This window comes from Vulpes vulpes, chromosome 11 (genome assembly GCF_048418805.1).
Source record: "Vulpes vulpes isolate BD-2025 chromosome 11, VulVul3, whole genome shotgun sequence".
Classification (NCBI taxonomy): Eukaryota; Metazoa; Chordata; class Mammalia; order Carnivora; family Canidae; genus Vulpes; species Vulpes vulpes.
The window spans coordinates 57,812,148-57,825,799 of NC_132790.1; the positions used below are offsets into that span (position 1 = coordinate 57,812,148).

At 43.6% G+C, this 13,652-nt stretch overlaps 1 protein-coding gene across 1 annotated transcript in view; it reads left to right on the forward strand.

Annotated features, from left to right (window-relative positions):
• Nucleotides 1-13,652, forward strand: part of GOLGA4 (golgin A4) — a 179,075-nt gene that overhangs the window by 19,545 nt on the left and 145,878 nt on the right. The window contains exons 3-4 of the mRNA XM_072726415.1: nt 6,146-6,242; nt 6,363-6,522. The gene's annotated coding sequence lies outside the window, so the exon portion shown is untranslated. The remainder of the gene's footprint in view (nt 1-6,145; nt 6,243-6,362; nt 6,523-13,652) is intronic.

Genomic DNA, 13,652 nt, shown 5'->3' on the forward strand with positions numbered 1-13,652 from the left:
TAAAGTTATATAATAAATATATTTACATATAAATTATATATCTTCTCCCATTCTATATGTATCTGTGCATATATGCATCTATAGCTATACATATCAATATATATTTTTAGATATATATCTGACAAAGGACTTATATACAGAATATGTAGGGCATTCCCGTAAATCAGTAAAAAGTGGCATATAAAATATTGCTTAACTTTATTAGTCATCAGAGAGATACAGATTAAAATCACTATGAGATAAGACAAACATTACCAAGTGCTGGTAAGGATGTGGGGCAATTAGAACTTTCATGCACTATCAAAAGTAGTATCAAATGATACAACCATTGTGGGAAACTCTTTGGGAATGTCTACTAAAGCTCAACACATTTATACCCTATGACTTACAGATTCTACTTTTAGGTAAATACCTAGGCACCTAACATAATCCCTCCTTAATGGGTTTAGGCTTGGGACCATACATTCAAATGCATACAGAGAGAGGCCAGGCAGTAATATCAACTGTGATAGACAACATAGAGTGTCAAGGACTGTGGTAGACTGTCTCCACTCCCTATTGTCTATGACAATTGACACAACTTGGCCAGCCTATCTCTGCTTACATTGGAACTTGTGGCAGCAAGCCTAAAGCCATGAAGGAAGATTATGTTGGGTACCTGGGAAGCAAGTATTCTCCTTACTGAAGAAGAGACACAGCTGGCCACAGCTCTGCACACTGTCCAGAAGGATATTTTCAGTGGAAGTGATACAAGTAGATATATGCTGGACACCATTTGGCATAGCTGCCCTTCACTCTTCTGTTCACTTACCTCTGGAAACAGCCCCTGCCGCCATGTCTAGATCTCAGGTTTTGGCCTCTCTTTTTCTCAATGGCTAGTTGTTCTTGGGTGCACACCTTACCCAAGCCAGGTGCCATGGATGGATACAGTTGGTGCTCTGCCTAGATCCTGGGTCGTCTGGCAAGGGCAATGGACCAGCCCCCAACTGCTGTGAGTGTTGGCTGCTAGCTGCTCACAGCTACCCTCTTCTTTTGAATAGCCTTGCCCAAAAATGCTTGAGAAACTATGCCTGCAGCTAATAACTGATGGACATGGGGGTACAAAAGGCATACTCCATTGCTTCAAAATGGGGTAACACTGCAGATTCCACTGTAGGATCAGACTGAAAATAGATTAACTTCTGTTCTATCCTGCTTCCCTCACTGCCTTGCAGATTTCTGCTGAGAGCACTCCCCAGAAAAATCCCTTGCACCAGGATCCCTCTGCTGGCAGGGAACACAAGCTAACTCACAGGACCTATAAGATCTTCTTTCCCCAAAGAGCGAGAAAGCCCAGGCAGGCTGAAACAATCGTACCAACACAACCATGGAGCTCCGCTCCTTCCCTTGCCAAGCTGTGGTTATTCAACTTTCCTTTGATTTCATAAGAGCCCCCAGGAACTTTCCAATAATCCGCCTTTTCGTTTAAGTCAGCCAAAGTCCATTTCTCTGCCCTAAAACCAGTATAACCTTAACTAATACGATGGGTAATCCAGACCTGACCTGACATGGCTTTGGAGAGATGACCCAATGCTTCATGGGATAACATCAGTTGGAATCCTGAGGGAAAAAAAAATAATTGATTACCCTTTCTATTCCCTTAGCATCAGTAACTAGACATGCTGCTGGGCACACTCCCCATCTTGTAATCCTCCAGGAATTTGCCTTGCTAAGGAGCTAATTTGTTACCCAAGACTATGCTTCCCTGAGAACTTCTGTATTCCCTGGAGGCAGGAAAAGATAAATTCCTTCCACTGGACATCATCCTCTAGTATCTCTCTTGTTTCCAATCCTACCAGGAGGCTCTAGCATCTCTCTGAGACTTCTTATCCCTCAAACCTACTTTTCTACATCCTCATTCTCTGTGTGTGTCCACGTGTGCCATGCATATGCAATGTGCTTGTACACATGTTGGGAAAGCAGGAGGAGGTGGTGGGGAAGTCACAGGTGGATAGCCAGAGTTCAGATCATTAAACTAGGGGTTATAAAGAAAGGGTGACACATTATGAGCCTGATTAGTTCCACTCAGAATTGTTCACTGATTCATCAGAAAATTGATCCTCTGACCCAGACTCTCCCCTCTAAAAGGCAGCTTTTGTTAGAGCCAGTAATTGTGCCTCTGCAGCAATTTTATGCAGTTTAGTCCATGACAAGTTGCCACCTGAGCCAATGTGGATCTAGCAGGGTATTTTAAGATATTAACATACATTCTATTTTCCAGTGAGCATGTCTTCCTCTCCCCACTCCATTCAGGCAGACTGTCCTGTGGTCTCAGGGGAGGCTTGCTGTAGAGTGACAAGTGAAAAGTGGACAAGTCTTTCTAGCTTGCTCCCAGTGACTGGTGGATGTCATAAACTGATGGTCCACTGGTCTTAGAGTGTCTACAGAGAAGGTTATTTTGGTCCACACAGTACTTTTTCTTTCTTTCTTTTTAAATTTATTTATTTATTTATTTATTTATTTATTTATTTATTTGACACACAGAGAGAGAGAGAGAGAGAGAGAGCACAAACAGGGGGAGTGGCAGGCAGCAGGGAGCCCAACAGGGGGCTTGATCCCATGGCCCTGGGATCATGACCTGAACTGAAGGCAGATGCTTAACCAACTGAGCCATACAGGCACCCCCACATAGTGCTTTTTCAGAGTATGGTTTTGGCCACAGAGGGCTGAGATCCAGTTTGCCACAGTCCCTAGCACTCCTTATTGTCTATCACATTACCTGCCTGGTTTATTTCTGTGTGCACACAAATCTGTGACTGTAGGCCTAAGACCATTAAGGAAGATCATATTCTCTGCTTAAGAAGCAAACATTCTCCTCTCTGAGGAAGGAACACAAAGATTAAGAGAGGGAACATTTCCATCAGAAGAGGGAAAAGCTCCATGTTATAGGCAATAATGAGCCAGAGCCTCTTCTTAGCACCATGGAGAGTGAGAAGAAGCAGAGCCCACAGTTTAATGCTGGGTCCTCTGGCCTGGACCCACTTGGGTCCAAATGTCTGAGGAGGTGGGGAAGTTACAGAAAGGGCTGCTTTGAAGGAGCAGTATTCCCAAAGCAGGAAAGAGGGAAAGAAGTATATGCAATGGCCTAAGGTCACAGTAAGGAAGTTTTCCCTCGCAACCACCCTTTTTTGTTTTTCCCATGTGACCCATCCACTGAAGAGATATTTATTAAACATGCATTATATGTCAAGCATTGTTGTAGGGACTGGGGACATGGCATTGAATAAACTTTTGTGGAGCTTTTATTATGTGGTGTCTCTCTGTCTCTGCTTCTATCTTTCTCCAGCCTTTCATCCAGATTCAAAAACACCACCACCATGTTTTACTTCTTGGAGTAATTTGGATACCCCTTTGCTTTGAACAAAATATAGAAAATTGTCTTCCCTTCCTATGAATCTAGAATGGAAGTTCTGAAAAAGCCATGAGATCTGAGGAAGGCCTCCCACCTCCAGGAAATGGACACTCACATGTGTGGATATAAGCTCTAGCAGTGTAGGAACTTGGTCTCTTTGGTCACTGTTGCATCCCCACCAGTGCCTTGAACAGTGTCTGGCACATAGTAGGTTCTGAATGCCTTGTTGAATGAGTGAATGAATGAATGAATGAATGAACAATCAGTTGAAGATTGAGCTGGCCCCAGATGCACATGCCTGAATCCCTGTCCAGTCTCTTTCCCAAACTGCAGGTTAGCAAAGGGAAAGTCAGTGATTCTTAATAAGGGTTTTAAACAAAGGACTAAGTGAGAGAGAGAGAGAGAGAGAGAAGATTCAATGACCGGGACAGTTTCAGAAGTACATCTAACCATGGCAGATGTCTAGAGGAGCCTGATCTAGTGGAAGCTGCCTTGAACTGCACATGATCTATAGAAATCCCCCCAGACAGAATTAATATTGTAAAAATGTCAATGTTACCCAGGGCAATTTACACGTTTAATGCAATCCCTATCAAAATACCATGGACTTTCTTCAGAGAGTTAGAACAAATTATTTTAAGATTTGTGTGGAATCAGAAAAGACCCCGTATAGCCAGGGGAATTTTAAAAAAGAAAACCATAGCTGGGGGCATCACAATGCCAGATTTCAGGTTGTACTACAAAGCTGTGGTCATCAAGACAGTGTGGTACTGGCACAAAAACAGACACATAGATCAATGGAACAGAATAGAGAACCCAGAAATGGACCCTGAAATGTATGGTCATCTAATATTCGATAAAGGAGGAAAGACTATCCATTGGAAGAAAGACAGTCTCTTCAATAAATGGTGCTGGGAAAATTGGACATCCACATGCAGAAGAATGAAACTGGACCACTCTCTTTCACCATACACAAAGATAAACTCAAAATGGATGAGAGATCTAAATGTGAGACAAGAGTCCATCAAAATCTTAGAGGAGAACACAGGCAACACCCTTTTTGAACTTGGCCACAGTAATTTCTTGCAAGATACATCCACAAAGGCAAAAGAAACAAAAGCAAAAATGAACTATTGGGACTTCATCAAGATAAGAAGCTTTTGCACAGCAAAGGATACAGTCAACAAAACTAAAAGACAACCTACAGAATGGAAGAAGATATTTGCAAATGACGTATCAGATAAAGGGCTAGTTTCCAAAATCTATAAAGAACTTATTAAACTCAACACCAAAGAAACAAACAATCCAATCATGAAATGGGCAAAAGACATGAAGAGAAATCTCACAGAGGAAGACATGGACATGGCCAACAAGCACATGAGAAAATGCTCTGCATCACTTGCCATCAGGGAAATACAAATCAAAACCACAATGAGATACCACCTCACACCAGTGAGAATGGGGAAAATTAACAAGGCAGGAAACAACAAATGTTGGAGAGGATGCGGAGAAAAGGGAACCCTCTTACACTGTTGGTGGGAATGTGAACTGGTGCAGCCACTCTGGAAAACTGTGTGGAGGTTCCTCAAAGAGTTAAAAATAGACCTGCCCTACGACCCAGCAGTTGCACTGTTGGGGATTTACCCCAAAGATTCAGATGCAATGAAACGTCGGGACACCTGCACCCCGATGTTTCTATCAGCAATGGCCACAATAGCCAAACTGTGGAAGGAGCCTCGGTGTCCATCGAAAGATGAATGGATAAAGAAGATGTGGTTTATGTATACAATGGAATATTACTCAGCAATTAGAAACGACAAATACCCACCATTTGCTTCAACGTGGATGGAACTGGAGGGTATTATGCTGAGTGAAATAAGTCAGTCGGAGAAGGACAAACAGTGTATGTTCTCATTCATTTGGGGAATATGAATAATAGTGAAAGGGAATATAAAGGAAGGGAGAAGAAATGTTGGGAAATATCAGGAAGGGAGACAGAACATAAAGACTCCTAACTCGGGGAAAGGAACTAGGGGTGGTGGAGGGGGAGGAGGGCGGGTGTTGGAGGGGAATGGGTGACGGGCACTGAGGTGGACACTTGACGGGATGAGCACTGGGTGTTTTTCTGTATGTTGGTAAATTGAACACCAATAAAAATTAATTAAAAAAAAAAAAAAAAAAAAAGAAATCCCCCCAGAGCTTCTTGAACTAGTTGCTCTTACCAGGAAATAGGTGCATTTTGGGGGTAAAGGGCTCCCAAGGGAAAGCATCCTATTTTCCTAGAGCCCCTCACCTCCTTGGCGTTCTGTTCTTCCACTCAACATACAGCAGATCACCAGCTGTTACCTGACCAATTGTGGAGCTCTGAGCAAACATAATGGAATTGGTAGCCTCAGCTCTTGGCTCCAAGGGGTTTACAGACTTTCTGAAACAAGAACAATGATGGCCCTGGGGTGATTTTGCTGCACAAAGCTTTAATGACAACTGTAGGCAAGATAGGCAGGCGAGAGGCCACCACAAGAGAAGACAGCAATGTGGGTCTAAGGCTTGAGAGAAGGAAGAAAAGGCTGTGGACCACATGTCTGATCTGCTTGGCCTCCCGTCCCCCTTCTTCTGGTTGTAGCACTTTGGTTATCCCCTCAAAACTTCTCCAACCTATTGCACAGTCTTGATGGGATTTTCAATTAAGGTGTGGTGGCCATGGGATATGTGTGACCAAGTGACCCACCAGGCAATTCATGCTCTTTCTTCCAGGAATTTGAATCTTGAGCACAGGAACATAAGATGGAAAATCTATCCTGAAGCTTTCTAAAAGGACCACCCATTAACTCCTGCTGCCTGGATTCCTCAGGTACCTGAATTCTTCTTCTTTCAGGGACCTGCCAGGTCAGATCCTATATATTCTATGAGCTTTCTTATATCATTCCAATAAGATTTTTTAAGGATCTGTTTCTGTTTCTGGCACCCTGAGAACCCTGACTTGTACAGAAAGATTCCCGGAAAATGTGGGATATGAGCTGACATATACAACTGGAAGGGATGGGACATATTCCATGCGTGGAGGACATTATCGGCAAAACCTCTCAAGAACTCTGCTTGGCCTGGTTCAAGGGCAGACTCCAGGAGAGGAGGTATGAGAAATCAGGTGGGAGGTGGAATGGAACTTGCATGGGGTGGGACTAGCCATCTTTCTCCTATAGCAGAGGTTCCCATGGTGCTGTTGGACTCACTGCGGGGCCATAATCAGTGAGAGCTGGAGATGGAGGGAGAGCGAGCCAGCAGGATTGGGCTGCATATTTTAAAAACTGGGGATGAGCCAGGGAAGTGGGTTGTGCTGGGCAATGTCACCTGTCCAGTGAGTTGGGGCAGCCAACAGTTGGGAACCCATATGAAGAGAAACAAGAGCCTTGGAGGAGGGGAGAATATGAGGAGGTGGTGCTTGTCAAAGAATAGAATGGGTTCCTGAGTCAGTCAGCCTGAATCTACATCCTGGCTCTATCCCTGACTGTGTGGGAGTGAATTTCTTATCCTTAAACAGTCTCTACTTCAATTTAATGTAACAGCTGGCCAATAACAGGCACTCAGTAACTGATGGCTATTATTGTTGTTGTTGTCAATAAAATGTGATTATATGAATCCAAATAGTTAATTATCAATTATCATTATCACAAATTAAACTTTAGATTCGAAGCCCCAGACCATCCCTACATGCACAGCCACCCACACCCAAAACATAATTATGTTTCAGAAATGCCCCTGGGGCCCAGCCTGACAGACTAATAAACCTGAGACAAAGCCAATAAGATATCATAAAGAAAAGATCCAACAGGCAGAGACTTCTACCATTGTGTTAAAAGGTAAATAGTGGTCAGAGACTGAGAATTATGGTATAGACAGGGACCCAGATAACTGGCAGAGTTGGAACAAAAACCTAAAACACTTCCTGTTCTAATAAGATCCTTGGAAACTAGATACAGATATAGCCCATACTGCTTCAACGGGAGAATGAGCCTCCTGGAAGTACCCAGTGAGTACAAAGAACTGGACTTGAAAATGTAATTGTATTGTTAAAATAATTTCATGTATCACTGTTCAAAAAGACGGAATGCTGGAGAAAGTGCTGACCTGAGAGAAGTCCTAGATTGCACAGAGAGTCTGTTAGGATTTGTCCTATCTGAGAGGATTTATCATCTCAAAGCCTGGCTTTCCCATACCAGTAGCCCCTGACCATCACATGCATTTCCCTCCTCCATCTTTGTGGACTTGCAACCGTGGCCAACTCTATCTGGAGCCTAATCTCACTCCTAGAGTGGAGAATGGGTATCAGGATGGGAGGGAGCTGAAATTTTAAACAAAGTGGTGAGAAGATGTCTCTGAAAAGGTGACATTTGAGAGAAGACTTGAAGAAGATCATGGACTGAACCGTGAGGGGCACCTGGGTGGCTCAGTGGTTGAGCGTCTGCCTTTGGCTCAGGTTGTGATCCCAGGGTCCTGGAATCAAGTCCTGCTTCTCCCTCTGCCTACATCTCTGCCTCTCTCTGTGTGTCTCATGAATAAATAAATAAAATCTTAAAAAAAAAAAAAGGACTGAACTGTGGGATATCTGGGCAAAGAGGTTTCCAGGTAGACAGAAGAACCAGGGTCTGAGGCAGAAGCATTTCTAGTTTGTGCAAGGACAGACAGGGTGGCTGTAGCAGAGTAAGCAAGAGGTTAGAGAGATAAGCAAGGCAGATCATTTGGGCCTCATGTAAGGAGCTTTGACTTTACTTTGAATGAAATAGTAAGCCATTGGAGGGTCCTAAGAATAGGACTCTCCAAAGAATAACATGATCTGATTCATATTTTAATTAATTAATTTATTTAAAGATTTTAGTTATTTATTCATGAGAGACACAGAGAGAGAGAGAGAGAGGCAGAGACACAGGCAGAGGGAGAAGCAGGCATGGGACTTGATTCCAGGTCTTCAGGATCACGCCCTGGGCTGAAGGCGGCGCTAAACCGCTGAGCCACCCAGGCTGCCCTGATTCAAGTTTTAAAAGAATAACTGGCTGCAATGTTGGGAGTAGATTGTAGGGAGCAAGGGCAAAAGCCTGTGGGTTCACCAACAGGTCAAGGACAAGACAAGAAATCAGCAAAAGAGTTAACAGAGAAGTAGGAAAGAAACCATAGTGTCTTTCTGGAAGCCAAGAGAAGACTTACAAAGGGGAAAGTGAGTCGTATTTAGACTCTTTCCAAGACTCTAATAGCAGCGAACATTCCAAAAAGCAAACCAAGTCATGTCATTAGGCTTAAAACCCCTAAGTAAGTGAGTTCCCACTGCCTTCAGGAAGAGTCCAAGGCAATTATCAGGCTTATTAAGCCTTTCATGGCTGATCTCTACTTGCCTCATGCCAGACCTATCCCTATCTGAGGCATCTGCTGCTCCCTAAACACGGAATGCAAGTTTATTGAAGGTACAGATGTTTCTCCTTCACTAGAACCTGAAAAAAACTGTAAGAAATATTTTTGAATGAAATAAACAAATTTTTGAATAAATGAATGAAAAAATAAGACTCAAGTTTGGGACATATTAAATTGAGGTATTTATGGGACATAGAAAGTGAAGCATCTGGTTGAACAGTGATGTGCTGATAAGTGTTTATCAACTGGATTTGATAAAGCCCTGATTAGTAGCATTTGTTAAATGCCATGGTGTAAATACTCCCACTGTGGCCAATTTCAAGCTACCCCTGTGACAATGCTAAACATAGAGTCAGGAAGAGATGTGTACAATTGGTTCTCAGGAATCACTGTGGGCTCCAGCACATCACTGCCTGCACACAGGTGGATATGAGAGAGTCATGTTCTGGAGTGGGATGTAGGCTGGAGAGATGGATTTCGTAGTCATCTGCAGAGTGATGATCAGGGGAACAAAAGGATGGCCCACAGAGTTGACTCAGGGTCAAACAAAGAGAACAAAGGTAGACTCTGAGGCAACATTAACATTCGTATGGCATGTGGAAAAGGAGCCTCTTTGGAGGAGAAGGAGGCAGGAAGACCTGAAAGAGAAAATCTGTAGTACCAGGTTGGTAGAGCATCATGGAAGCCAGGGAGTAGGAATTCTCTAGGAGATTTCCCATTGTCAAATAAAGCAGATATTTAGTAATGTAAGTGTTAGAAAATGTCTATTGCATTTCATAGTTAGCAAGTTGTTGTTACTTACCTAGAATGGTGAGGGCAGCAGCCAGAGGAAAATGTTTGAAAAGGGAATGTATATAGTGAGGGAAGCTGGCATTTAGGGTGTTGTATTAGTTATCTATGTTGCATAATAAATTACTGTCAAACTTAGTGGCTTAAAACAACAATAAACATTATCTCAAAGCTTCTGTGGGTCAGGAACACAGGAACAGCATAGCTGGGTAGTTCAGACCTAGATTCTCTCTTGAGGATGCAGTTAAGATATTGGCCAGAGCTGTGGTCACCTGACAGCTCATCTAGGTCCAGAGGTCCTGTTTCCAAGATAACTCACTCATATGGATGGCAAGCCAGTGCTGGCTGTTGGCAAGAGGCCTCAGTACTCTCCCACAAGAAACTCTCCATAGGGTTAACTAAATGTCCCAACAATATGGCATCTGGTTTCCTCCAGAGTGAGTGATACAAAAAGAGTATGGTGGAAATGCAACATTTTTCACCATCTAGCCTCAGACGACATCCATCATCACTTCTCCAGTATCTTATTCATCACAAGAACCAGCCATGATTCAGTGTGGGTGGGAATGATACAAGTGCATGGATACCAAAAGGAAAGAATGACTAGGGGGCCATCTTGGAGGCCAGCTACTGGACATAGGTGGAGACCAGACATGGAGGGTTGTGGGTCCTGGTAAGATTAATTGGGCTCAGGGTTGGAAACAGAACTCTGATGTAAAGTTGCTTCATAGAATCACAGGTATATTTGGGTTCCCCAATAGAGTTGTGTCAGGCCCTCAGTACCAGTACATCTTTCTGCAGACTTTGAGGTGAATGCAGGAAGAGGCCTAACAATATGGAGAATTTTTTCTGGAGGACCACGGGCTAGGAAAGGCTGAGGCCAGCCATGTAGCCTCATTGTTGAGCCTATTTCAAACACAGATTCCTCCCCTGTAAGGTACACAATGACTGGACCTAGAAATCAGTGTGCAGGATGGAAGTAGCATCATTATCAGAATGTAATGATTCAGTGTGACCTTAATGATTAGGGTTTACCTCTTTTGTTTGACCTCTGAGATTTTATTTTTTTCCAATAGTAAAATATGCAATTTGGTGAAAATGCTTTTCCTTTGTAATTGTGTGTGTCATAAATCTATAAGGGCTTAAAATGGTATATACAACACCTCCTATAATGTCTGAAGATCTGAATTAAATTTGTGGGCCAACTAGAATTTTCTGGTTAATCATCTTTTGAGGAATTCTCTGTTGCTGCCATCTTGTGGCCACCTAGAATAATAACAACTAGAGTGTTGCCTTTGGTCTTACCAACCACCTACCAGACAATGCCCAGTCTCCTCATCCAACAGTCCTCTGGATTCTGAATGAATATTTCCTTTGCAGGTTGCCAATTTGCAAGGCAGTCTATATCTACATTGTAAATATTTTAGTATTAGAAAGTTCTTTCTGATACTGAGCCAAATTCTGCCTTAGTCTCATTTCCATCCAATCTGTCCTTCTTTTTCTATTGTCTATTTTTTTCATTTCCATACTTTTTATTCTTAGACTATGTTGCATCCTTTATCCCTCCTTACATGATACAATTTCTAGAGCCCTCATCATCCTATACTTCTCTCTCAGGTCAGGTTCCCTAGACAGGGAGTCTTGTGCAAGTGATTTGCTGGAGGCAAGCCCTCAGGGTACACCTGTAGGGATATGAGGGATGCTGGACAGGGCAGGAGACAGAGATGAGCAAGTATGTGGTCTCAGCTGGAGCCGAGGCTAAGGGTGATCCCCAGGGCAGCTCCAGAGCATGAATAGCATCATAGAGATCTCATCATGAGATGTTTGGTTCAGCCTCAGACCACTCAGGCATTGGCCACTCAGGCATTGGCTCTGGAAGTATGAGGAGTTAGGAGCAACCTTCCAGAGTAAAGTGGTTCCTGTTTCCCTTGTAAGGGGTTCCAGGAGCGGGGTACAGGTGGGCCCTGTTAGCAGACAGCAGTCATGACTTGTGAGGAATGGATGCCTAGGACAAGGGATTTGTCTACCTTCTGTTAAGATCCTGTCTCAGTTGTAACACCCAGACCAAGACCCACATATTCCAGATGCAGCTGACCTGTAGAATTTGAGTGGGCCATTAAATCCCATTCTTTTAAGCCCAGGATCCATAGTCTAGGCTCACACTGGGGCTGTGCTAATCTAACCCCTAAGATGTTTTCACATAACATAGTTCCCAAGCCAAATGTCTTCCATCAGTGCATATAGCATGGTGATACCAAAAGGAAAAGCACTTTTGTTACCTTAAAATTTTATGTTGATGTTTTAAGTTCATATTCTAGGGGCTCCTGGGTGGCTCAGTGGTTAAGCGTCTGCCTTTTGCTCAGGTCGTGATCCTGGGGTCCTGGGATGGAGTCCCGCATTGGGCTCCCCACAGGGATCCTGCTTTTTCCTCTGGCTATGTCTCTGCCTCTCTCTCTCTCTGTCTCTCTCATAAACAAACAAAATCTTTTAAAAAATAATTTTGTTTTGGATATATTAAGTTTTGAAATGATTTTCAGGCATCCAATGAAGAATTTTTTTTTTTAAGATTTTATTTATTCATTCATGAGAGACACACAGAGAGAGGCAGAGACACCGGCAGAGGGAGAAACAGGGTCCATGCAGGAAGCCCATTGTGGGGCTCGATCGGGGACTCCAGGGTCACGCCCTGGGCAGAAGGCGGGCACTAAACCACTGAGCCACCCAGGGATCCCTCCAATGAAGAATTTAAGCAGGCATTTGGCAAAAAGAATCAAATTATTCCCATGGAGTTGATCACTGTGTAGTTGCTCCAGCAACAAGTCCCTCCTGTGACATGATGTCGGTCACTGCCAAGGCTTTCTCCCTGGTGATTGATGTCGCTTAACTGGAGACAGCATTATATCAGACTCCGTTTTGTGGTACTGAGAACATAAACAGCTAGGCTTTACTGTTGGTGGCAGCTGCTCTCCAGATGCCAGAATCACCTCCTGAGACCTTTTACTGCGTTAAAAAAAAATAGTCCCAGATGCTGCTTTCCACAAACCTCATACTTCTGTCTTCTCAGATGTTTTTTAAATATATTAGCTTATAAAGTGGAAGCCATTATCAGACTCATTTATTGTTCATGAAGTGTTGTAACAGGAATCATGGATTCAGCAAGTGAAGCTGAAAGTCATATTAATAATGCATATTAAGTACACCCGATCGGCGCTCTTGTCATCCTAACATCACTGAGAGTGTTAGGCCAAAGAGGCGTACATGGGGCAACATGGTCACACTCTGCATCCCTTCTGCAGGGAGACTGATAGTGAAGCAACCAGGTGAATCTGACTTTCAGCTTACGTTAGTGGTTCTTCAGCATTCACGAGCAGAAAAACAGTCGGAGGGTGACTCTAACTCAGTAAGCCTCTTTTTCATCTTACCTTCCTTCCTATCAGACAATGATCGAGCCCTAGAACCTGCATATTATCAAGCCCTCTAATTGATTTTCTTTTCTTTTTAAGATGTTATTTATTTATTCATGAGAGACACAGAGAAAGAGAGAGAGAGAGAGAGAGGCAGAGACACAGGCAGAGGGAGAAGCAGGCTCCATGCAGGGAGCCCAATGTGGGACTTGATCCCGGGTCTCCATGATCACGTCCCAGGCTGAAGGAGGCGCCAAACCGCTGAGCCACCCGGGGTGCCCTCTGATTTTCATTTGGGGGTTCACAGAACATGGTACAAGAAGCTGGCCTCAAGAAATCCATAACTGATATTGTGGTTGTCTCACTAACATTCATTTCATCCTGCTCTGAGCCCACAGACGCTGAAGCTCGGTCGTATTTGGTACCCACACTGCCCTGCTCAGCTACATACTCTGCGCGGGTGGGGCTGATTGGTCTATGGCAATAGTGGTTTTCCTATTCCCCTTCCCAGGGATTGGTTTAGACAGGCTTCTGGGAAAGATTTTCTCATTCCTAATAAAAGACATACTGGAAAAGATGATCTTTTTTCCTTGGGCATGGCTATGTCCAAATGTGGAGGCTGGCACTGGGATCGCCACCTTGTGACAATGAGAGGGAGGCTAGTACGG